The sequence below is a fragment of the Anoplolepis gracilipes genome, chromosome 2 (genome assembly GCF_047496725.1).
Source record: "Anoplolepis gracilipes chromosome 2, ASM4749672v1, whole genome shotgun sequence".
NCBI lineage: Eukaryota > Metazoa > Arthropoda > Insecta > Hymenoptera > Formicidae > Anoplolepis > Anoplolepis gracilipes.
Genome location: NC_132971.1, coordinates 5,340,536 through 5,366,767, shown reverse-complemented (window position 1 = coordinate 5,366,767; position 26,232 = coordinate 5,340,536). Strand labels below are relative to the sequence as shown.

Genomic DNA, 26,232 nt, shown 5'->3' with positions numbered 1-26,232 from the left:
CCATGCTGGACCAACCGCATGGTCACCGAACAAGAGGCTGTCTGCGTCAGGGTCGAGTCGTTGCTTATTTACGCACGCTGCATCCTCGAGAACAATTGCGTAGGCCAAGCCATTAATGCTTTGACCTCCACGTAATTATGACCGAAGGTCAACTAGCGTGATCCGTTTATAAGGAAATTGCGCGGAGAATAATTCCGCGTGAAAGCTTGTACAGACGACTCGTCAGTTTACATCACAATGCGTGTGCATTCGGCTCTGTTATCAGATATGTCTGCGCGTACATAAAAATTACTGTTATTCAAATGCAAGATACATTTCAAATGAAACAGTTTAATATTTCAGACGAGAGAAGCTACATTAATAAAATTTCGTAGATTAAATCGATTTCTTTTTTTCTCCTTGCCGAACGGATACAAAAAAATATACACCAATTGTGTCGAGTTTTTCAAGCGAATACCGTAAGATTAACCGATACACCGGATGCTTGATGTTTGGACCTCTCAGCTTTGACAGGAGAACTCTGGCGAGAAAGCCAAACGAAAAGTTTCAACATCGTACTTGTACAAAGAGGAGCGATATTCGGCGATAACTGATAAAAAATAGTTTGCCACCAATAGAGCTGTAATCATTACCGTTACCACACTGACAGTCGCTGACATTTCTGCTATCTGGAGAGACACGCAACCGCGATCATGTGTGTACATGTGTGTACAACCTTTATATTTCCTTTTTTGACCCGACATTTCCGCAAGTCGAAGGAGAAGACGTAACGGGGTCTCGGTGTCATAAGAAAAATGTCCAGTGGAAGAGATACGTGTCGTTGCGTGCGTGCGAGCGCGCGTTAGCAGATATGCAACCGCGTGCAGATTAGGTCATTTCGCGCCGCGATTACGCGCGGGCACGTATCTGCATACGCTGCTTCTTGCGAGGAGGCACGTCGCGATGCAAAAGTCAGAGGTGACGTGTCACCGAAGAAAAAGGTGACGGCGAACTCCGTGGCCGGAGTCGTCGCGTTGTGTAATCTAACAGTCAAGCGGTAAAACAGCTGCGCACAAACCGACGTTCTGATGTGCGACGAGAAGATCTCTGATGTTGGACGGCCCAGTCGTCGATATGTCTGCTCTTTTCGCTTGTTATTCGCGACCGCGTATCCGCCCGTCTGCTTTATTTGCCCTCAGGGATTAGTTACCGATATATGCGTACGGGATGCACTATTATGTAATGGAGCTTACGTAAGTCTATTGAACGCTTCGCGTTTTTGTGAGATAGACTTATTTACAATTTATTAATGATATAGATTTTTTTTCCTTGAATTACGAAGCTTAATCGATTGAAATTAATGCAACAATTGAGAATTATTTGCATAATAAATATTTAGCGTAAAATGTATTCTTTTGGCCTTTATAATACTCCTGTTGCGAACATATCTTAAATTTCATTTTTTTTTTAATATTTAAAAAAACTTACACACCCAACTTTTATTAAATAACTTGTAAATAAATATCCGACTTTTACTCATACCTATGTAAAAAAAGTTCCACTACTTTTAAAATTATCTATCTTTGTTTTTGTAGGCATAGTGTTACATCTGGCATGTACATGAAGTAGGTCAGTATATTTAAACCACCTTAAGTAAATACTCAAACTATCTCAGCTTGTTTATTCGTCGACACGAGGAAGAATGACTTACTGTAATCCATATTATGAAGAATGTTGTCCTGTTTCATGCATATATTTCAAGATCATAAAACACTTTCGGATGCGTATCACGCTAAGGGTTATCTTTACGAATTATCCGAGATATAAATACGTGGAAATTCTTATCTCTGTCGGTGATAAGCAGGAATGGCAAATAATTCTTCGCCGGAGTAGAAGAAACGAGATCACGGTACTTCCCAAACGATCGTAAAACCGATAACCGATGTACAAAACATTACCAACTGTTGCGGAACGACCTCGCACTCGAAGCACATTAACCCTGTAGTGAGACATAAAATTCGTTATTTTTATGACGCTCATTATTTTTATCGAACGTGAACGTATAGTTTACCATACTTCCCAACGATTTACTCTGATGCATATTGTGGTGCATCTGTATGCTGTTAATTAAATATAGCGTTTAATTGTCAATATATTATATAATATATAGGTAATAAGTAAGAGCCGGATATTATAACATAATTAAATGTAAAGAAATATAAAAGTAAAAATAAATATAAAGGTTTATTGCTAAATGAAACTGTTTACAAAAATAACCAATAAACGCAATAAATAAAAGTCGAAAAAGGCAAATTAACGGCAATAAATAATACAAACAGAAAAGCTGTTAAAGTAAAGAATACAAAAATAAAAGTTTTACAATAAAAAAACGGACTTTAATCCAAGATTTAAGTAATTTAACGGAATAGTAGCCGAACTTAATTTTAATAAAATTACAGAAACTAATGAAAGAACGCATGTTTCAGCCTAGCGTTAAATTAAGACAATTGGTAAACAGGCTCAATAATTAAAATAAATACATAGGTAATAAGTAATTATATATTATAGTATATATTATATAATATATATATTAGTTAATATATTGATAGAGAGCTAAAATAAATGGTTTAAAGAAATTAAAGCGTATTATAAGTATTATGAGTATAATATTTACAATTCTACTAGCGATTTTTTTTTCACTATTGTCTTCGCGAATGAGAGCAACAGTATCCTACCGTGTCAAAAGTATCTACCGTGCCAGTCATTAGGACACAATCGCTCTCTTTAACCTCTGTTCTAAAAGTAACCGTATTGCGTAACGTGCATTATGTAAAAGTTTGCAGACATACTTATTCTATATTATGTCGAATATTATTATAGTTTGCGACTGTATCGCTGAACTGCTCGTATATATCAAGAGCAAATACACAGCTCGGTGATGTGTGTGCTATGTTCTTTGCGCATTTTCAATCGATTTCTCGATTCCTCAATAAATCAAACGTTAACAATCTCTCTTGATGACTCGTAATTTAATTTATCGCTATGAATTCGATTTTTTTCCTCATCGATCGATTGCCTTGCGAATGCAACGGCCGATCGCCCTCATCCGAGACGACTTCCGGCTTACGCGACATGAGATTTCGTTTCAAGCATGTCGCGGTTTATTGGCAGGATCCGGGGTGAATCTTATTGACCTCACAGCGCGGTACATCGCTATAACTAATTCCGCGTGGTTCGAAAGAGAGAAATGCGCGCCGCCTATCCGCCCACGCGAATTGTAACGTGTTGCCTGCAAAAGTAATGAACATTTTTATAATAAATCAGATTTTAACAAATAATATTTGCGCCACAAAATACAAAAAAAAATCATATTAATAAGAATCTCTGCTATTATTAATGCCTTTCAGAGTGACATCCATTTACGTGAATGAGTGACAAACAACGTCCTATTAATTGATTTGATTTTATAAAAAAAAAAAAAACAAAGATTTAATTAAAAATAACCAATGTAAAACTAATTTAAAAAAAAATGCATTTATCTAAATCTAACATATATGTTTGCAAGTTTTATTTTTTTTTTTTATTCAATTCGTACCCTTCTTGTCATTAAAAGCTGAGAACCGCTGATCCACGTAGAATGATCGCGAGGCGGACCGGTTCAGGTCATGGAGGAAACTTCTCTAAGGTCGTATCTTCTACGAGCATACAAACGTGAGCCGTCTTTTTCAACCTCAGCCCTTCGCGACTATTAAAGATAACGTTTTCTTCAGAGGATATCGAAAGAAACTGTAAAATATATATCTAATTTGTCACAATCATCAAAATAAAACAATGTCAAGCGCAATTAGTATTTAAATAAGTAACCATTCAGATCTATTTACAATTAAGAAATAAGCACTGTTGATCCAATGGATCTATGTACATGCACAGATATATGTACATAGAAACACATAACAATTATTGAAAAAAATTTTAGTATAAAACATATATAAATTGTGATAGGGTGTCATGATACCACAGAGAACGGAAAATCTAATATAGAATAAGAAAGAAAAAGTAAACACCTAGAATTTCCGTGATCCAGTTCCATGCTCCTAATCTTGTTGACTTCAATTATATCTCCGAGCAAGAAATTCAGTTTTCTTCAAGAGAAAAAATTCTTCCTTCAAGATTTCTAAATATATTTCCGAGAATTCTTCAACTATTAAGATATTCTTTATCTTACCGTATTCTTCACGTGCAAATTATGATAAAAAAATTTCTTTCTTTTTCTTGATTTACCGCTAGAGTTAAGTATTTCGTGTAATACTTTCTTTGAAACCTTTTGTTTGGCAGTTTCTTCATTAATTATTTTTTATAAATTGGCATAAGATATTTCTGAGTATTTCTTTTTCTTATTTTTTTTCATTCAGTTTCCAGTGTCTTCAGTATTGTTCTTGATATTCTTCTCTTTCTGTTTCTATTGAGTACTGTTTGATATTCTCTTTCTATTTATTTCTGTTTTCAACTTTAGTTTCATACTCCTTCTTGACATTCTTCTTTTTCGGTTTCTACACAAGAAGCATGCATTACAGGAATTTCATCAGAATCGGTATTATTTAACTCCTGAATAGAAGTTAATGTCGAAGAATCTTCTTGTGTCTGAAGACCTTGTCTTAAAAATCGTCTCCATAATTTTTCTATGTTTTCAGACGTGATGAGTGCCCATGACTTGCAGATCGCAGTTAGACAATAATCCACATTGTACTCTCTGTTAAACTCTTTATCTTCAAAAGAGAAATTGCGTACACGTTTTAATATGTATTCATAAAAAATTCGATCAATTTCTGGATAAAGTGGTTTAAAAAATGAAACTGCGTCTGTTGGAAGAAACACTATTTCGAAATCGTCATCTTTGGTATTAATCTGCTTTTCCGAGAAGATACGGTGCATGCAATTGTCAACAAGTAAAAGCACTTTGCCCGTTATATTTTTTTCTTGATGTTTTCTCACACATGTCTTAAATAGATTATTGTACCAATATACGAAACCTTTCGATTCTTCCATCAAGGTACTTTTTTGTAATTTATGAGCCACAAGTAATTTGCATTGACACTCGTCTGATACTTTTTGATTTTCACAATCATTTTCATTATATTCGAACAAAAAGGGTGGTAGTTTGTGACTGCCAGTAACATTTGTGCAAAATATATAAATTTGAGAGTTCTCTTGTAATTTTGTAACATCAATTTGTTTCTCTGCGATTGTTCTTTCGTCTGCGTATGCTAGCAAGAGTTGAAGAAGAGTTTTCCATATAAGGTCTGTTTTGATCATATTATAAATATTATCTCTACTAATATTTTCCTTCTCTAATCGCTGGCTGAATTCTTGAATAAACTTTTTGACATCTGATTGATTGGCCTCATCATTTCTTTGAATGACATTTTGCGAAATCTCATCCGTGTTTTGAAAATATATGCTAATATAACGTTTCTTAACTTTCTTTACCCAGCTTGCTTCTTCCTTTGATTCACTAAACTTGTCCATAAATTGCGATATTTTATCCATAAGCATTTCGTATGAAATTGTATCTCCTGAATTTTTCCGTTCTTTTAACCAATCAAGTAGTTGTTGATCCAAATCAGATAGATTGGTCTCATGTCTTTGATCAGAATTTTGCAAAATATTTATTAGTATCTCATGACATTTCTTAAATCTACGCAGCCACTCTCTTTTTGCATTATCTTTTGATGGTCCATCAAACTTGTTCATAAGTTTCCATGTTTTATTTCTCAGCATCTTGTGTGAAATATTATCTTCTTTTATTATCCGCTGTAGTAACCAATTAAGCAATTGTTCATCCAATTCTTTATACGAGAATTTTTTAATGGTAGAGCGTAGTTGAATACTGTAACGTTTTTTAAATTGTGTTAGCCAGGACCATAGGCTTTGTAATGATGGTCCTCCCATTTTATTTCTGATTTTTTTTGCTTTCGTATAAAATTGCTTGTGGGTAATTTTGTTTCCTAAATTTTTCTGTTTTAGATACCATTTTATCAATTTATCGTCCAAATCTTTATACTTATGGCAAGGTTCCTTTCTCGTTTTGCACTTAGATGACATGACGAGTTTTTTACATTTAAAATTATTTTTATGTAAAAACTTTGTTTCACTATTATTGATTTCAGAGAGTCTTTGAAAACTTTTCACAACACAATGTGAGGTTTTAAAGTACTAAAGATATGCTGGTAACTAAAAATTATGGTTGCTCTTAAGAAGAGCTTTCCAAATGTAAATAAAAATATTGTTTGAAAGTCATCTGTCGACTGACTAATAGAGATATTTTCACATTTTTTATATTTACCGTTTACGCACAATGATATGTACTAAAAATTTTATTGCCTACGATTTATAATAAAATGAATTTAAGATGATAAAGCTATAGAGACAACATAGTTGAGCACATATATAAATACACAAACTGAATAAAATTTCATTAAAATAAAGATCGAAGTTAATTTAGTGTTAGTCAAATTTTAATATAAATAGAAATAAGAATTTATTAATTATTAAGAAATAAATTCAATTGTAAACAAATTTTCTTTTGTTATTTGTACATAAAACTTTTAATTTTTTTTATTTTTACTTCATTATTGTTTGTTAAATTATTTGAAATACAATGTATCCAAATCTGATTAGCATATGTTTTGATTTTCAGTTTTGACGTTTTATATTTACTGTTTATTCATAGTGATATCTATTAAAGATGTTATTGCCTACAATTTATAATAAAATGATATGAGAGATGATAAATAAAGTTATGGTTACAACATAATTGAGTGTACCTACACAAGTTAAATAAATTTTTATTAAATAAAAAGTTGAAGTTAATTTAGTCGAATAATTTCTAATATACATAAAAATAAAAATCAATTACTAAGAGATAAATTTAATTTTAAATAATTTTTTTGTTATTTATATACATATATAAACCTAATTTTTATTCTTTATTTTTAATTTAGACATTTCCTTCAGAGGATATCGAAAAAAAACACCTGAATGCAAGAACGAATGAAAAAGTGGATCAACGAGACAAGTAAAAAGAGAAGATTTACACGTAGCAAGATGACGCCGATCGATATTCTTTTAGGTGTCAAGCCGGGAGATCAAGATAGGGACGTTGACTGGTGTCATCTTTCTCAAAACTTCACGCGTATGTAGATTGCCTTGTAAAATGATATTAAAGGATTAATGTATCGCGATGGTTCTCTCGAGAAACTTTCAACCGGTTGGTAACACGTTTCATCGATATTAAAAGATGATTAAAATGCATTAAGGGAGGCGGAAGGAGGGAGAAGGGAAGGAGGGAGACAAATATTAGCGATCAAAAGTTTGAATTGTTAAGTCTTCTATGTTTCGGGGAGTATCAATATTATAAAAATAATACTAAATATTTAAAACTTTCTCTTTTGTACAGAAAATTTTTGTATAGTAATTAATTTTAATGCAAACAAAAATTTTGATATAAAAAATAATAGATTATTTATAAATATGTAATAATGTTGGTGCAATTTTATTTTAATTAAAAATATAAAATAAAAGATATTTTTGTCTTTTTTTTACTTGGCTATCTTTCATATTTTTCTATAATGTATTGGGCATATCTATTGATCTGTCGAAATTCAGAATCTGAGATAATCGGGTCAAGAACGATAAGGTTCAACCACGTTGACGGAACGGTCAAAATGTTCCGAGAGATAATTGAATCGCTCCAAGACACCGTCGAAATATTCGACAACGTACGAATTACATACTGCGAGCTCTACGATTAGTTGCTTCTTCTCAGCCCAATTATAGCCGGGCGTTTCGATGCCCGAAATTCGACCAACCGAAACACGCACGCACGCACGCATGTACGCGAGTGATCGATGAATCTCGAAGAGCATTACCGACACTTTGAGACGATCGTTAGAACCATTTTTAAGCCTACGATCGTCCGGGCCCGGTGGGCAGGTTCGAGCTATGACCCCGAGCATCTCGACTCCGTCCGTTTCTCTTTCTCTGAGAGTAGAAGAGAGAGAGAGAGAGAGAGAGAGAGAGAGGTCATATGACCCCACTGTACAGCGCAACCACAGACTTCCAGGTTCAAATCCGACCGATGTATAGATTTTATATGTGTGTAGGGCCTTGACGTTGGTGTGTGTGTGTGTGACGCCTCGTAAGGCGATGGAATGCGCCCGTCCACTCGACCACTCAGACGGATGGCTTTGTCTTCGCGATCTGACGTCTCGTTTCGAAAGCCGTACGGTCACGCTGGTGCAGTATCGGTCCTGTATCCTGAGACGTCAGGACGACGATCCGGACTAATCTGCCCTAATCGCATTCTTTCGGTCGTGACTGTTCGGGAACCGAAATTAAAAAAAAAAAGAATTACGAGTGTCGTCTGCGATTAACGCTGCTTTGAAAAAAGATAATTACACAATTGAAAGATACTATAATTAAAAAGTATAATTAATTAAATTTACTTTATATTTTTTGGTTATTAAAATTTTGAATTAATTTGTAATTAATATAATTTTTTTTTAAATTGTAATAAAAATACATTTTAAATCTTATGATCAAAATGATAAAATATTCTTCTTACTAATCGTTAATTACAATAACGTTAATTACAATAACTTTAAGCATATAAGCTTGTTATGCAAAGACTTTAAAAAAATTTACTGACTGACGAAAAAACAAAATTCAGCGGAACAATAGAAATGCAGAGCTATCGGGTATGAATACCTCTTTATCACATTGTCTATCGCTATCAACATAAATAAGCGGCAGAATATCTTTCGTAAAGCACTAAAGCACGTAGTCCTATTCGCAAAACCGATAAACTGTTCTCAAATGACCATGAAATATCACGTAAAACGACCAAGTCGTTCCCGCTTTGTTCGCGTCACATCCTCCTGCATCATCGACTTGATGAGGTAACCAATGGAAGTTAAATCATAAAATCAATTAAGAGTATCGATTTAATCACTGTGAAAAATGAATAGCGACTGGCACTTGACGTGCTGTGTCTTAATGATAGATGGTCATCTTTAAATACATTCATAAGGTGAATTTCAAATATTCGAATTTATATTGATGGAACTACGTTTTTTCTAAATCTACAAGTTTGTTATAGCTGATATCAATGAGTTATATAAGTTGTTATATATAAATATCCTATAAATATCAAAATCATTTTATATTCAATATATATTATTCTATTTCAAAAAACGTTACATAGAAATAATTTAAAAAAAAAATTTGAAATAAATATTGTACTATTCAAAATATTATGATAAAATTTAAAGATATTAAAAAGTAATAAGTAATTATACCATTCAGATTGCACAACGATAGAACATAACCGAGCTTATACATTATAATTAATGGATTGTTCACACCTCCTACGTTTTCTTAATCTGTCTCTCCTTCTTTCTCTTTCTCTATCTGACTCCCTCTTTTTCTCTCGCTTAGGTTCTTCCATCTTGGCGCATAACCCGACGCTCTAACGTCGCGAGCCTTTCGCAATTAATCACCTCTGGCGATCACTAACTGTCCGACCATATTAACGAAGCAATCGTCTCCGGATTTCTTCTACATGTCTACTAGCACACCTCAGCTCGATTTACAGTTCCAATTACTCGAAAATAAAGCACAATTTGTCTTCTATTTCTAACTCGTTTGAATCTCATACACTCTTTTAATTTGGTACTTGTTTCTATAGAAGTGTTCATAAATGTCCAACCAGACAACTTGTGGTTTCATACAGAAACGTAACGAGGGACACGCGCCTTCGATACAAATGGAGCAATTTCGAGATCTCGCCAATGTCGGTCGCGAGTCGCAAGGAAGAAACGATTTGTTACGAGTGGGATAATAAAAGACCGTGTCCCATATTCACGCGTGTGACAATAACGAAAGAGTGGCGCAGACACACAACGACAGGCGGGAGACAAGGTGGACAAGAGACCGCCGATGGCGTATAATGAATGGATCGTTCGCACCTCGCCCACGCCACACGTCTCTCTTTCAGCCGTTTGCCAAGCGCGCCACGATCGACACACGATCTCCTAGGTGGTAGTGTGGCTGGCCGATAATTAATTACTCTTGAGTGATCGAGGGCCGTCGATCCTACCAAGCGTCTCCGTTGGAAGTACCGTACTAATTTGTCAGAGTAGTCACACGCTTTTCTCCGAAGCCACCGCGCCACTCTCTACCGACGAGTGAAAGGGCTATCCTTTTTTTTTATTATTTTCCCGCAGGAAGGATTCTGGCGGATTGAGAGGTGTCCACGACACAGTACTACATACAGTGACGAGGGTAATTTCACGCTCTTTGAAATTCGAGTTTTTCACTTTAATCAGATTTGCTATTCACTCCTCGCCGCTCATTCGTCACATCCCTATTTAATTTCTCTGAAATCCTCTTACGGGCAACGAGCGATATGAATTCTATAAATGCAAATCATGGTAGATTATAATATATATATATATATATATATATATATATATATTCAACACAACTTTGAATTTTTTAATCATTTAAAAGAGTTTCAAATTTTATTCATGGAAGATATTTTCGCTTATCAGACGCTTAAAATCAACTTTTCTAAAAATAATGCGTTAATGCGAGACGCGCGTTGATCTCACAGAGCCTTTCGGAGGCATCACGTACCGGGTGGCCCCGTACGAAGAGGGCACGCCGGCGCCGCACCTGCCAGGTCATTAGGGTATAAACGGTAGATAGAGTGTAGGTATCTCCGAGGCTCTCTGGGAAAAAGAGACATGAGATCTTTGTCTCTCTCTTTCATTTCTATTTTCGCGTTCTCTCTCTCTTTCTATCTATCTATCTCTCCTGCGTCTATCTTCATCTCTTCGGATGAGAGAAAAAGTGGTAGGGCGAGGCCGCGAGAAGAGAAGGAAAGGCTGCGACGAAGAGGGGGTGAATCGAGCGGGAAAGAGGAGGAATCCTGGTCAGTTGTGGAGAAGGATGAAGGGGCAGGGGGGGAGCCGAAGAAGAAGAAGAAGAAGAAGCAGAAAGGCATATCGGGAGAGGACCCAGGAGGAGGTACCCGTCACGAACTGCGGGCTAATTGTCCGGGAGATTGCTCCTGCAGCCTGCTGTGCGCTGCTGTTGCTGCCGTCTGTCCTGCACGTTGTTTCCTCGACCTTAAGGCAACCTCTGGGCGTCTTTAAGATCTTGATCCCGCTCAAGATCGACCGAGTCTCCGGCTACGCCGCACCGTGGATAGGATTATTGTTTTGCAGGGATGGATTTACGTCGGCCATTTTTGACCTGTATGTAATTGTAATTGATGACGGTGGAAGCGTAATTAACTCCCGTCCGGATTCGAGATTTTAGTCAGGCGAAAGGTCACGCGTGACTACAAAAGAAGCAAATAGAAGACGAGATGTGATCTCTTTTCCTGTATATAACTGAATATACTTGCATAATAAATTTATAATTAATTGAGATAAAAGTTTTAGCTTTAAGAATCAATTAAAACTGGAAAGTTTTATCGAGCGCATGATGTAAGTGAAAAAAATTTCTCATTGCAGAATTGTAGGAAAGATTAAATCGCAATTCTTGTAATCGCGTGGCTTTCTATTTCCGGGTAAGAGCGAGAGTGTTCGCGTGTCGCTCGTATATCTTCGTTTATTCACGCTTGCTCTCCTTCATGTCGATGGGCGAAACAAGGAGAAACACGACGGTGAGAAATTTCTCTGTATTCTCAGCGGAACGTCGTCGTACAATCGACGTCTCTCGATCTCGCTCTCTTTTCGAAAACGACAATTTTCTGGCGTGCGACAATGCTTTTTTTTCGACCTTAACTTTCTTTCGCAATCAGATCAATATGTCTCTTAAAATCGTGTATAAATCGTCGCTACCCAGATAACACAAGCTATTCAAAAAGAATTCATTTTTATGTCACCAATTTTGAGTCCCTTTATTTTATAAAATGTATTCTATATGTATTTCAAAAGGGACTCAAAATTGGTGACATAAAAATGAATTCTTTTCGAATAGCTTGTGTTATCTGGGTACTTTACTTACAGGTGAGAAACGTGACAATGACAATACGAGAATGTAAGTTGATCTACACCAGTTTTTCGTTTACGATTTATTGCGATTTACTATCTTTATCATCGTGGCGAATCACGCTGAAAAATTATCTGAATATTTTCTCCATTTTGCAAGTATTATGCAAGTACCGCGCCAATGAGTAAAAGTATAAGAATGCAGAGATAAAAATCTAATGATGAATGATTATTTTAGACACGTGTATACGTGATAATGTATCATAAACTCTAAAAGGAACAAAAATACAAACTGAAATCTTGATGACTAAGCATACTTCTACTCAAATCTCTTTCCTTTCTAAATCTGATATAAATTGACACATATATATATTTCGTTTTTGCAATCAATTATTTTAATACAATAATGCTATAAAATTCTCGACGTTTAAAATGAAATTCGAGACCCCAGGCTACGCAGGGTCCGTGATAAATACCCGAAATTCGAATATGTTTACGACTCGCGTCTAATCGTCTAAAAATCGGCCAAAATAAAGACGACTTATATTTACCGTCGAATTATCGACGAAGATGTGAACGTGCCAGTCGGCCAGATTTATATCGACCGTTTCGCATGCTCGACAACGAGTCGAGCAGTGCTCGGCTACCGGCCCGTGCAAATACAGATACGAGAAGCATCATGTTGTAACAAGCAGACATATAACATATACATAAGCGTCTCGCCGTTACCCGTCACGTGTACATACACGTATACGCTCACGTGTGATTCACGATGGGCGCTGCGGATAGTCTACGCGCGTAGCAGGAGTTCGTCCCAATGACGGAGCTCATGGCCAGTCAGCCAGTACTAATTAACCGTGGAATGCTGTATCTAGATTGAAATCTGGGTGACCCGACGCCCCGGGGCCGCCACCTTGCCACAACCTCCGGGGCTTCGTTCGGAGCCTCACATGGGTTCAGCGGGGCTCGACGGGCAGTCACCGTAAGCAGAGAGAGTAAATCTACCTACGCCCTGCGTATCTAACAACCGTGCGTGTATGCGATCTCGCAAACACGTGTGCGCGCGAACGCGTTAAAGCGCAATTCAGACTAGATCCATTTGCGTAGACTGTTATGGAAGTATACGTTCCGCAGCATTATGATGACGATGTTTCCCGCTGCGGAATGCGGCGAACGTGTCGTGTATTTGCGTATGCCAGTGTATGATTTAAGCTAGCGATACAGTCATCTGAATTGCACAACTCAACCTCGTAAAAAGTTTAATCGACATTGCCGAGCTGCCAATAATTCTCAAAAAAAAAAGTATAAAAGATTTAAATACGTTTTTTAAAAATAAATACAAACGAAAAAAAAATTTTAGTATTTTTTCTAAAGCATCTTTTACAATGCTAATTTAAAGAAAAAAAAACACGAGTCTGTTTATGCGCGGTAATGTGACGATTGTGAAAAAAATCATCGAAGGTAATGGAGGTTATTTTTGCTCGGAAACTCAGGAAACAATGAAAGCCACGTGGTGGAACGGTATTGCGTAAGATGAGCATGCCGATCGCGGTGCATAGATATTTTAGTTTACACGGAACGGGTTTAGATCGTAGAAAAAAAGTAACGTAATCAGTAGTGGGATATTATACTGGACATTATGTCGATATGCGATCGTAAAGGTCACCGCGTTATTTTAGCCTTCGCTATCTGCCGCGGTAACCTTTATCATCTATATCAGTGATCTCATTAAACGTTAACAATAAAATGTCGTGATACCGTGACCTATTAGCATATTACTACGTCGATATTAACTCCGCGCTATGATGGCAATCAATCTATCTTTCCCGCGTGCTAGATCTTAACTGCGAGATATCACAACACTAAATCGATCGATAATGTACACTATATGCGATAGAGATTTTTTCTTGCGATTCCATTTAATTAATTAATTCGATTGTTGTTCTTTTGACGCTCTCTTAAGATACCGGCTCGTTGATGTTGACGGCTCATATTTATCTGCTCGCCGATATAGTAAAGTGTTTTGATCGTGAGATCGGTATTCCCCTCTTCCTCGAGATGATAAAAGTGCCAGAGGTTGCTCGCTAAAGTAACACCGTGTACGACCTTTTTTCATTCACGCATCGCCGAGCATGAGATCAAAGGTCGGTGGACAGATCGAGGAATCCACTTATCGTCGGAAAATGCATTGATATGTACTCGCGCAACACCATGTTCTGGAAGAAAATTATTCTCAATATGTCCGTAATAAAGTTTCATTCTCGGCCGATTGTATGACTCGCCGCGGAAAAGGGCAACAGATTTACGTGATATGTAATCCCGACGATATTCGCGACAAACAGCAAAAAAACGATATGTTATGCGAGATCAATTCGATTCGTCATAACTCACGGCCAGACCAATGAAATATCAACCGGCTCGATGTAATATAATTTAGATAATGACGTGATACACCCGTAGCACATCAATCTAATCGGTAATAATCGGCTGCCACTTCCTTGGAAATCCATTACCACCCTACCAATGATTTAGTTCGGATCATTACAAAAGCCGGTATTACATTACGGATCATTACTAAACCTGGTCGTTGCATCACGATTTGTCTCGAATAAAATTTTGCAGTTTGACTGACAATGAGAGATTCCATAGGCATATTTATTCCATAGTATAAATTCAGAGATTATAAAGTAAATTATTTCTCACGGATCGTTTTTCTGCAAATAGATTGATATCACAAAAACAGAGGCGAGAGATTCATAAAATATTTATCGTTGAAATTGATTATACAAAGTTAAATTATTCAAATACATTGTGTATATATATCAAAAACAATTTAACTTTGTGTAATCAATTTCGATAACGATAAATATTATTTTATAACCATCCCTTATGATTGAAATAAGTAAATAAATACATACATACACATGTATGTACGTGTGTGTGTTTTTTAATATGTGTATGTATTTTTTAATGTGTTATCTAGAAAAATTTGCATTTTATAACGTTGCTAATAAAATGATTGAATATCCGTGTTCTCTTAAACTGTCAAAAAACATTCGTTTAGTGCACATTCAGCTACTATAATACATAGCTAATTCTTTGTAAAGAAATATTCTGGCCTCGTGTACAGATATGGTCTGCTAGTTCCTGCAAATTAACCAGTACGAATAATCGTGATACTTAACGATATTTCAGAATCATAAATGCGAACGATATACACGATTATGCGTTTAGAATCTCGTGTATGTCCAAAGAATCTGTCCTTCACGGTTCATGTATGTTGCGTAAAGTTATTACTTTTATTTCACGCTAAATTATTTGAGAGAAGCGGGATTTTCTACAGAGTAATTGTACAGACTAAATACAACAAAAAAATTGTTATTTGTGTCTATAAAATGTTTGAGCTTCAGTTTATGTTTTAATAGATTTAAATAAAATTATATGTAGCGATTGATATATTAACATTGATATATTAGCGTTGATATATTAAGCACACGTTATATTTAATACACGTATTATTATCAAATTTATTATAATTCTTTTCGATGTTTGCGTCATGATAATACATCTCCCAATTTCTCATTTTTGAAATAATTAGTTTTTATATCAATTATTTTACTATGATGGCGAAAGTTCATATTGAAACGATTTTCTAGAGTTACACGCACGTGACACGAAGAGATATCCCCGCAAAGTTGACGGTTCGACACGGTCGTAAAACTACAACCACAGCACCATACGTGAACAACCTCCGGGTTAAGTTGTCACCGTGGCCGCGGTATCGCCTCGTAGATGCGAGGCGAGTTGATGCGGGAACATTAAGCGTGGAATCATTCTAAAATATGGCCAGATAAAAACAGCAAGCTACGACCTGCGGGACGTGCCTGTAGTCAGGTCGGGTTACGCATCGACTTTATAAACGACTAACCTCTTGCCCGTGGTCCATTCGAATCGAAAAAAAAAAAAAATAAACGCTAAAAGGCATCATGAGGCCTGAGATACATGGAACATGCTATAGACTAAAACAACTAAAATTTCTTTGGAACTTTGACCTAATCTTGAACTGTAAAAATAAAATCGAGAAACAATTTTATATAAACTGCATTATATTCATAATAATTTGATTAAAATTTTTTAATTTAATGTCTTTATTTTTTGCTAATGCTATTAAAAGGTTAAAAAAAATTAAAAATGTATAAATATAACAATATAAGAATGTAATTTGTATTCTGAGAGTTTTTAAAATAGATTAATTCAATCTGATAAATATGAGAATCTAAATTTCATATAACAATGAAAATCGTGAATAAAAATATTGTTTGAAAGTCATCTGCCGACTGACTAATAGAGATGTTTTCACATTTTTGATATTTACTGTTTACGCACAATGATATGTACTAAAAATTTTATAACCTACAATTTATTAAGACAATATAGGAATGATAAATAAAGTTATCGTTATAACATAGATGAGCGCACGCAATGCACAAGCTGAATAAATTTTAATCAAATAAAAAATTGAAATTAATTTAGTCAAATAAATTCTAATATGTGAATAAAAAATGTATTATTTACTAATTGTAAGAGGTAAATTTAATTCCAAATAAAAGTTTTGTTGTGTTGTTTACGTATAAGCTAATTTCTTTTCCTTATTATTTTATCTTATTACTTGAAATAAAATTAGCCAAACTCTGCTCGCAAAAAGACAAAATGTATAAATATCGTACAAATATCAAAATTATTAATATTTATTTGCAATATTTAAATATAAATGATATAAAATATTTCACACCATTAAAAATCAGATGAATTATTTACCGATCACAATGAAACGATAAAATTCTTCGCTACACTTGGTCATGCGCGTATACATATACCTAAGTAAGATATGACGTAGTAATACGAAAGAAACAAAAATTAGGAAGTTGATACTGAACTCAATCACATATTATTGCCATACTGTAGTTCGAAATTGTTTGCACTCGAAAATAACGTAAAATTTATAAAGTCATTTCATCTCTGATGAAAAAATAAGTCTGTTAGAATAAAAGTTAAAATATACTTATGTCTGAAAATTTATAAATTCCATAATTTTTATTATTTTGCGTGAAATAATTATAAAACTTTATGATATTCAATAATGAAGCAAAATCGATAATTCAAAAAATTATATTCGCAATATTATTAACAAAAATAAAATCCCAAAAAATAATTTTGTATCTCATTACGATAATTTCTAAATTCCAAATATTTATTGCGCGAAAGTATTATCATCCGTAATCTTAAATAGATGCCATAAAAGGAAAAAGAAAGAAGACGCGACAAACGCGAGAAATTGGAAACCGTTACATTAATGCCCATCGAATTCTACTATAAAAGATAAAAATATTAAAATCTTGAATCGGCATATGCTTTTACGATAATGTCCTTTGCCATAAACATGTCCATGTATTTTATTAATCAAAAACTGTGATATATATGCATTTTTTTATTAATGATTAACGTGACTTTGTCGACTTTCGAAGCCTTGAATTGGGAAAACGACTCTTTAATGCTTTAGAAATAAAAGTTATTATTTCGGTGCAGGTATTGTAAAAAAGGCGGTGCGTGTTTGTTCCTCAAAACAATTATGTTGCGTAAAAAGAATCTATTAAATCCTTTAACTGTGAAGAGATAGAAAATTGATCCAAGATCCATTTCAAAACAACTTTCGTCGAAATTATTCTTAAATTGATTTTATTTACCGAAAGTGAACGCGGAAATTTGTGTGACAACATTATATACGCGATGAAAGGATAAAATAAGATAAGATAATAAGAAAATGGTATAGATACGTAGATAAAAATATAAAAAAACGATCTATATATTTATATCATTCTTTTATTTTTTCATATTGCCATGAGTTACATGATTGGACCCGAGCTAAATCCGTTATCTAAGTTTGTCACATTATTTGATTATAATGTAGTATGACGTATTTAATTGAATTTGATTTCAGTATATTAAATTGATATTTTACTAATAAATTATGTCACTTATTTTTTTTTTAACTTACCATTTATATTGATATATAACAGATGTTATAAAAGATGTAAGAGAAATATCTGAACGATTTTAATTTGTTTTTTCATTGTTTAAAAACACGGATAAAAATTAAAAAATTTTTTTTAATTTTAAACAATACAGTCGGACCTCTTATCCTACGACATTTTCGGTCCGGAATCTTTCTCTTAAACCTCTGATCCTACGACAAAAATTTGAGAGTGGGGGTATAATTTCCCTTTCGCGGTCGTAGCATGAGAGGATTTTTTGTCGTAGAATAAGAGGTTTCGTAGCATAAGAGGGTCGTAGGATAAGAGGTCCGACTGTATTTTCTTCTCTTTGTTTCTGTCAGTCTACTTCTCAAAAATGTTATATACACATACATAAATATATGCGGCAAGTTACATCTTTTTAACATTTTTCCTACCAATTTTAATTTTTTTTCTACATAATTATACGCTAGGTATGTGCAACTACATATTCTCCATCAGTATTGTCGACATTAAAATCGACGACTTCATTTTCATTATATTAGCGCGCGCGGACAACTTTTATCATGCGGGTACGAAAATAATTCGTCGAAGTGAGGACACAGTCCTCCGGAAAGAAGCTTCGGGCAGCTCGGAGGGCCCGATGTCTCCCGATTAAGAGCGAGCTTGCGTTCCAAGGTGCTCGTAACGCCGCTCTAAGAGCCCGTACCTGTCCACGACCGGGTAATACCTGAAAACATGTCTCTATCACGGAGGAGAATCTACCTCGTCCGGTAACGCCTTCGCATAAAACCGACGTTTTATCCCGTCTCCGGCGGCCGCGACGTGTTTACGGCGTTTCTATAGTCGACGGCGCAATAACGAGAGAGGGGGCATCAGGAGAACAGAGTGGCAAAAGGGAAGTGGGGAGTGTACCACGGGGTGTGGGATAGAATATTTTCACGGAGCGGCATCTCTAAATTAAGAAGCAGGCGAGCGTAAGGTGGCGCCGACGAGAGAGCGCAGGCTTTTTCTACCATTTTCCGGTTTCTCATTGGAAGATCGTACAGGGGCACCGATACGATTCCTCCGCGATGTCTTCAAGACGTAACGAGTCTTAAGTGCCTCGTATCCTTTTTCCCTCTTTTCATACAGTTGCCCCTTTCCCACTTCTCTTGATATTTCTGTTTGCTTCTCTCTTTCTTCTCTGTTTCTCCGCTTCTCGCATTGCATTCGCCGCTTATGGCTCTTCTGCATCCGTCTGATCGCATCTCGGCCAAGTCGGCCGGCTGAACGACTTCTTCGATCCAACATGGCTTTCAATCAGATATAAGTTAATAGTATATCGCTAATTATGCGAGTTATTTCGTTGCAACGAGATAATGATAAGGGAAAAATAATTCACATGTTAGCGATCGGTTAAGTTTTATCGATTTTATAGCTGTTTTTATAGCTGATTTTATACCTATCAGAATCAGGTAAAAAAGTTTTAAAAAAATATTATTATACTTTAAGAATATTTTTCATATTTTTTTAAATGCATATATAAACTTAGTCCTGTTTTCTCCATAATTATAAAATTAACGTTGCATAATAATAATCAAAAATATCAAAATAGATATTGTAAGTAACAAAATCTAAATTAATTTGCGAAATTGAAGCCATAGTCCAACACACGCGCACGCACACGCTCGCATACAACACACACACATACACATTCCGATTAAACTTGACGTGAATGAACTTAAAAACGCGTTCGACGCGTAGCGAATTATAATCTGCGGTAGATTATCTGGTTGCACTCGCAAAGAAGGACGACACTTTATATTCCATCGACGTTTCGTCTGGGTCGTCATACCGACACGCTGCCAATGATACCATGTCAGAAGCTTCGTAGTTGGTAGGCAGACGTGACAACGCAACGTCTAACAAATATGTTCAAAACTGCGAAACCATCAATCGCACGGTTCGATACGGTATACATGAACAAGAGCTTTGACTAAATCGTATTTCCCACATTATTCGATATAAGCAGATCAAATTTACCGTCATCAAAATTCATATAAATTTATATTTATGTGTTTATCAAAATATCAAAAGTAGAGTAAAATTAGAATTCAATGGGAGAAAGAGACCAGAGAGAAGACCAGACTTAATTTCACAATAAAATCGATAATATCGTCTCTTTCTTTTTTTAGTTCCTAGAAAATAATATCATGGAATCTTAATTTTGATGCAAAATAAATTACTTTTTAAAAATCATGATTGATATGGAGATTAATATTCTTTAAATTATAATTTTTCTTTTATATCACTAGAAATCTAAAGAGAAATGAAACTGTCATGTCTCTCGTACGATCAATGTCACGTTTACACAAATGAAGTGATAATGATCCGAAATAAAAATTTAAATCGAAATCGCTGTGAAAATATATAATGCTTTATGAAGTTTAAAGAAATATATAATCTTCCAAAACTCGTTCTTATTCAAACTACCTCTTGATTGACAACGATCTCGCCGAACTTCGCATGAACGAGATTTGTTGCCGCGATTGGAACGTTACTCACGCTTGTCGAGATCAACGGCGGATGTCGTCGTAAAAAAACGTCCGCGTGAGAGATCCCTCCTCCTCATCATTTGCATTTTTATATGTGTATGAAATTCATGATTTGTTATATTGTGAAGCAAAAGCTATCTAAGACAGTTCTTTCTGTATACATATATTCATCTTTTTTTTTTAACTTTATACTAACTCCACTGTTTCTCATTATCGCGAATTTGTGTCAACAATTACTTTCATAAAAAATAATTTGGATGTCTTAAATAAATAGTAAACGCGGTAAATTATAAAACATATTATTATAAATAATTGCAAAAATTATTTGTATTTTGTTAAATAATAAAAAATGTGCTGTTTTATGTAAAATATTTTTTTATCGTATCAATCAGTACAGCTGAATCGCTTTATGATTATTTAATAATAACATTCAATATCGAATTATTGAAAAAATAAAGATTTGTTTTTATTAAAATAGATATTATAAAATTTTAAAAAATTCTTGCGCATGTTTTATCGATAAAGGCAGAAGATTATGTATGATAAGTCTCTATTTTAATAGATTATAGTAATAGGAACTTTACAATAACGACAACCAAAACGATCAGGAATGGGCTATTACTTCACACATACCTTTCGAACACCGTTTTCGCGGCACCTGTAAATTGTTTTTACAGATCACTTGAGCAAATGATACCAGAAGGACGGAAGGTAGAATTATCGAAACTGATATTTCTGAGTCGCTTGAAGCAACGTTGTATTTAATCTTGACTTATAATTCTGCAAATCATCATTAGTTCAATAATTATTCTAAATTACTTATTCTGTATTCCTTATTTCGCGAATTCTGCAAAAACAATATTTACTCTATTTTTAACTCATTTATCGCAAATTTTTTTACGCAAATAGTAAGAAAAAAATGGCTTGTAAATTTTAATTTTTTTCATTTATACATATATTATATCACATGTAGATAATTAAAATTAATATCAAAAAACATCAACAAATGTAAAGTGAAAATGCTATTTCCATATTTAATGCAGCATTATATATATATATAATATATCATAACTGGCATACGCATGCATATGAAAGCGTCCGCAAATAAACAACGTGTTGATAAAATAAATAAACGTTACATTTAATATAGAAAGGGCTAGACTTTTTGAGTCGTCATCGTCTTGACGTTATATATGTAGCATCGACCTATATATATTTTTATAACCAAAGAAAGAGAGAGAGAGAGAGAGAGAGAGAGAGAGAGAGAGAGAGAGAAACGAATAATGCCCGTGGATTGTTTATTGTACTCCAGGCACCTCTCACATCTTATGGGTCCCTTTCCCCGCGATAGATTCCTATCCTCTCCATCGTGGAGAACCGTGACCATCTGTCATTTGTCGGTTGAGATTTTTCGAGGCGTCTGGCCGCTCTGAATGGAGAACTCGTCTTCTCCTCGATGGCTCGTTATCGACAGTAAACCCGCCACTCGTCGTCACTCGTCCTCTGGCGCGTTAATAATAATGTCAGATAGACTCCGCTCTCTCTCTTCCGATTCACAAGTACACCGAAGTGTTTCCCGAAAGATAAACGCGTGCCGTGCGCGCAATCGGCCGGTGCTCTGGCATTCAATAATTCGCACGGGCAATTAAGCGACGTGACTCGCGCGATTCCCGATATGAAAACGTCATGACGCGATTAAGGACTTCCCCTGTCACCTGTTGGAACGACAGGGGACTCGTTGGCGCACGCGTGTCGCTAGGAGGAGGGAAAAAGGAGCACGTCCATTTACTTTCGAGAGCGATTCGGAAATCAATTGATCGCAATGAAGTAGATCGCAACAGATGGATCTGAATTCCATCTTAAAATATTTACCGATTGTACGAGTATAATATTAATTGAAATTATTTATTTTATCAATATTGCTCAGTTATCGCTGTTCGTTAATTAATTTTCAGTAGAATCAATATTTTATTGATAAGTTTAAATTGATAAAGTACTTACAATAGATGATTGATTATCTTAATTCTGTAAGTTATTAAGATGATATGCAAAAAAAGGTGTACTTTATTATTAATAGTTCTTCGTTTCATATCAAATGTCATTCCATTTTTTCAACTTAAGTTTTATAACGATTACTGTTCATTATTTATCAAATCAATATTGCATACGCATTCATCGATAAGCAACGCCATAATAATCTCACAGATCTGACCGAGATGGTCGAATCAAACGAGAGCATCATTCCGACGCACGATTTTGCGGTGCCGTTGAAAAAAAAATCGAATCAAAGCACAGAGCGGATTCAGGGGGAAACCAGGGTAACAAGGGAGCAGAAGGTTCCCGCGTATTACCTACGCGGCTTGGGCTTCGCGGCTAAGAGGGGAAAAGAGAGAAAGGCCCTTCGTGTTCGCGGCCGCGAAATAACGTCAGCGGTTTGTGGTTTTTCATACGTGCAAGAAGTCACAATGGTGGATCCCAGAGCGATCCTTCTACGTAGCGCGGGACCAAACGCTTCTCTTCACGAACAAGACGATGGAAGAAAAGCAAGAAGAAGACGAGCAAGAAGAAAAGGTGGCTTTTGTTCCCACCTCAAGCCAACCTCGACGCGACCTGCCACTTTTTCACGTTTCTTATCTCTCTCTCCCTTTCTCAACCTTTCTTTTTGTTTCACCTTCTTTCCTTCTCCATCTCTCTCCCTTTTGCCACTTCCTTGTCCTAAGACCTGAGATATCCTCTTCCACAACTGGTGCCCTTTGTCTCGAGGAAACGCGATTAGAAACCCTGGCGGTGCAATTTCAAGGCGGTTCCCGTTTCCGTCATAATTGTGTCTATTAGTCTTTCGAACAGCAGGGGACGAACTTTGCTGCTGTTTTCTCAGTGGCCTCTCTGACCGGCTTTCTCGTCTTAATCTGGGAGACGCGTTGATTTTAGCGGAGGTGGAAAACATCTGTTATTTGATCTCGTTCCAGTGCCGTGGTGTAGTATATTATTGACTACGTGGTATGGTACACTATTGACTATCGCTATAGGCGATTTCTTCAATAATCATGCCAGAGAGAGAATACACAGTTATTTCAATGGATTTACATATTTTTATTTGGATATTTCTATAGTTTAATAAATTCAAAGTGTTAATACTCTGTGCAATTTTTAAAACATGTGATATAATAGATAATCACGCGGTAGAAATAGATAATTAAAAGATAATTACATCTTTTTTGACTGCACATGTATAATCTGCATTTCTGTTTCGCACATTTACGCTATTATATTATGCTATTACTTTTACTAACAATACATCATATTGAAATTAAATACGCGACGTGTTAAAACATAAATAAGAACAGAGCCGCTTATTTCTATTAAAAAGACAAGTTTTATTAACTGTCGGAAACAATGAAAATGGAACAAGCCGATGACTAGGCGTCTGCCAGGAGCGCGTCTTTCAATGGCGAGTCAGCAAAGGAAGAAAGACGACAGTCGGAGGCAGAAGCCGATGCTTTGTGGTCCATAAATAAGTCACCCAACTATTATGACAACGACATGCAGTCACCGGCACAAGCATAATCGCGTTTGTATTTTGAGCGATAGCCAATATTTAACTCTGTCAATGGCAATCCGTACGACTACGAACGTGCCGAAGGGACTATCGGAGGAGCTGAAAGTCGTGTTCCGCGACGGAAGGCGAAGGTCGAGCTAAAGCCGTGCGAGCGCGTGATCCCTCTTCGACCGTTCGACAGGGAGACCCTACATGGCGCTTTCGACAAGGTAACCGGAGATGGCCGGCAAGAACTGTAATTCCTGGAAACCTGGTCAGGAAGACCTGGCCGACGATAAGTCACGAAAGTGACGAGGCCACCGCGACAGCGTGATATATCAGACGTTCCAGATTCCAGAAATATTATGTTCCATCTGGTTGCTCACGCTTTTCAAAGGATAATTCTTCGGGTAAAAAAAAAGGTTACCTTACGAAATTGTCAGACGAATGAAGATGTATTGCGTCAAGAAAGCGTTATAATTATGTTACTTAAAATATAATGTTAATGGTGACTGTTAGTTTAAGATAATCAAAATATAAGCAGCGATAACAAGACTGCGATTACTTAACTTAATGATGATAACATCGTTATAACTAGTCGTGCGAGAGCGGTTGGCATCAATAATTGTCATAATTTATAACTTTCTCCTTGCGGCTTTTACGCATCGCGGTTTTAACAAACTAAGCGAATGCTTTGACGCAAGCCGCAAGTCTGAAACAACCGCTGAGAAAATTCAAATGTAATGAGTTAAGAAACCGAGAGAATAATATTTATGCAATTGTTCACGACGATTCTTCGTCGTTCGTCCACTTGATTAAACAATTTGTCTTATCAGTCAGATTATTGATAGATGATTTCTTGTATTTCATATTTCCAGATAAGACACATATAGATAAAGAGATCTACATAAATAACGTGACTCATACTTATTATTAGTTTTTTTTTTTAATAAAAATGCAAAAACAAAAAGAAACAATTTTAGTAATTTAAAAAGCTCGTGCCATATCATGTAAAAGACCAGTTAAATGGATTAAAAAAGAATCTGTGGAATTAGCAATTACGCAAAATAAATAATTAAGTCAAATAAATAAATTGTAAATTATCATCTAGCGTTGTGAGAAAAAAATATTTAAAACTTTTCTACTTTTCGTGAAGATGTTAATTTAATCAAATCAAAAAAAAAAAAAAGAAAAAGATAATTGAGAACATAAAGAACATTTTTCCGAAAGAATAATTACGGGTCTCGCGTTAACCGTAGATTCCGAAAATGAATTCCTGCGGCGACCCTAGATGATTCGTTTCGGCGACGCGAAACAATGTCTGTTTCCTGGTGACTAGGAAAGAGCCGGTAATCGCATTAGCGGTCGCGGCGCGTCCACGGAACGTCTTTCGCCATTACCTCGACTTATACCGTAACGAATCCGTTCCGCGGGATCGGTTCTGTCACCAAATCACGCTGATTTTGCTACGCTACTCCGAACCAGAGAGCTGAACGACCGGCTAACCAACGCACACAGCCGCGTGCAATCGCGTCGCGATATAATGCGCGCGGCGCTAAAAAAAGTTTATTAATATCCTGACTGGCAAAATAGCGTTTTAACCGAACGATTCGAGACGGATTGCGTGCTTTTTCATGAACGCAGTCAGCACTACGGAACTTAATTACGCTCGATATTTTTTGTTCGACTTTCTGAGTGGTATCGAATTCTCATGTATCGATTTCTCAACATTAGTTTTATTATTAAGTAGCGAATTAGGATATTAAGTGTGTGTCGATACACGCGGACTTTGGCTGAAGTTGAAAAATCTATCGCTTGATAATTAACAATGACATTTTCAATCTAAATAGAAAAAAATCCGCGAGCTCTCTCTTAATTAGAAGATGCCGACGAATAATGCGAGACGATTGGACGAGATAAAGCTGCTGGAAGTTGCGGGAGCTAAATGGACCTCTATTCTGCTACCGACAGCTCTCTTAAGGGTTCCTAATTGTCAATATCGAGCACCATAATTACACCCTCCATGATTCGTTCTCGTCTCTCGTCTCCCTGTTAACGGACGAATTCTTCGCATGGCAAAACAACGT

General features: G+C 35.7%; 1 protein-coding gene across 14 annotated transcripts in view; it reads right to left on the bottom strand.

The window, feature by feature from the left end:
* LOC140676016 (uncharacterized) overlaps nt 1–26,232 on the bottom strand; it is a 227,913-nt gene that overhangs the window by 68,377 nt on the left and 133,304 nt on the right. The window contains exons 1-3 of one of the 14 annotated variants that reach the window (XR_012048511.1): nt 4,044–6,529; nt 3,575–3,765; nt 1,201–3,268 (exon numbers count right to left, since the gene is read on the bottom strand). The exons of 12 other annotated variants lie outside the window; for them this stretch is intronic. The gene's annotated coding sequence lies outside the window, so the exon portion shown is untranslated. Of the gene's footprint in view, nt 1–1,200; nt 3,269–3,574; nt 3,766–4,043; nt 6,530–26,232 lie in introns of those variants that run through there. One more of the 14 variants, XM_072910606.1, reaches the window with a different exon arrangement.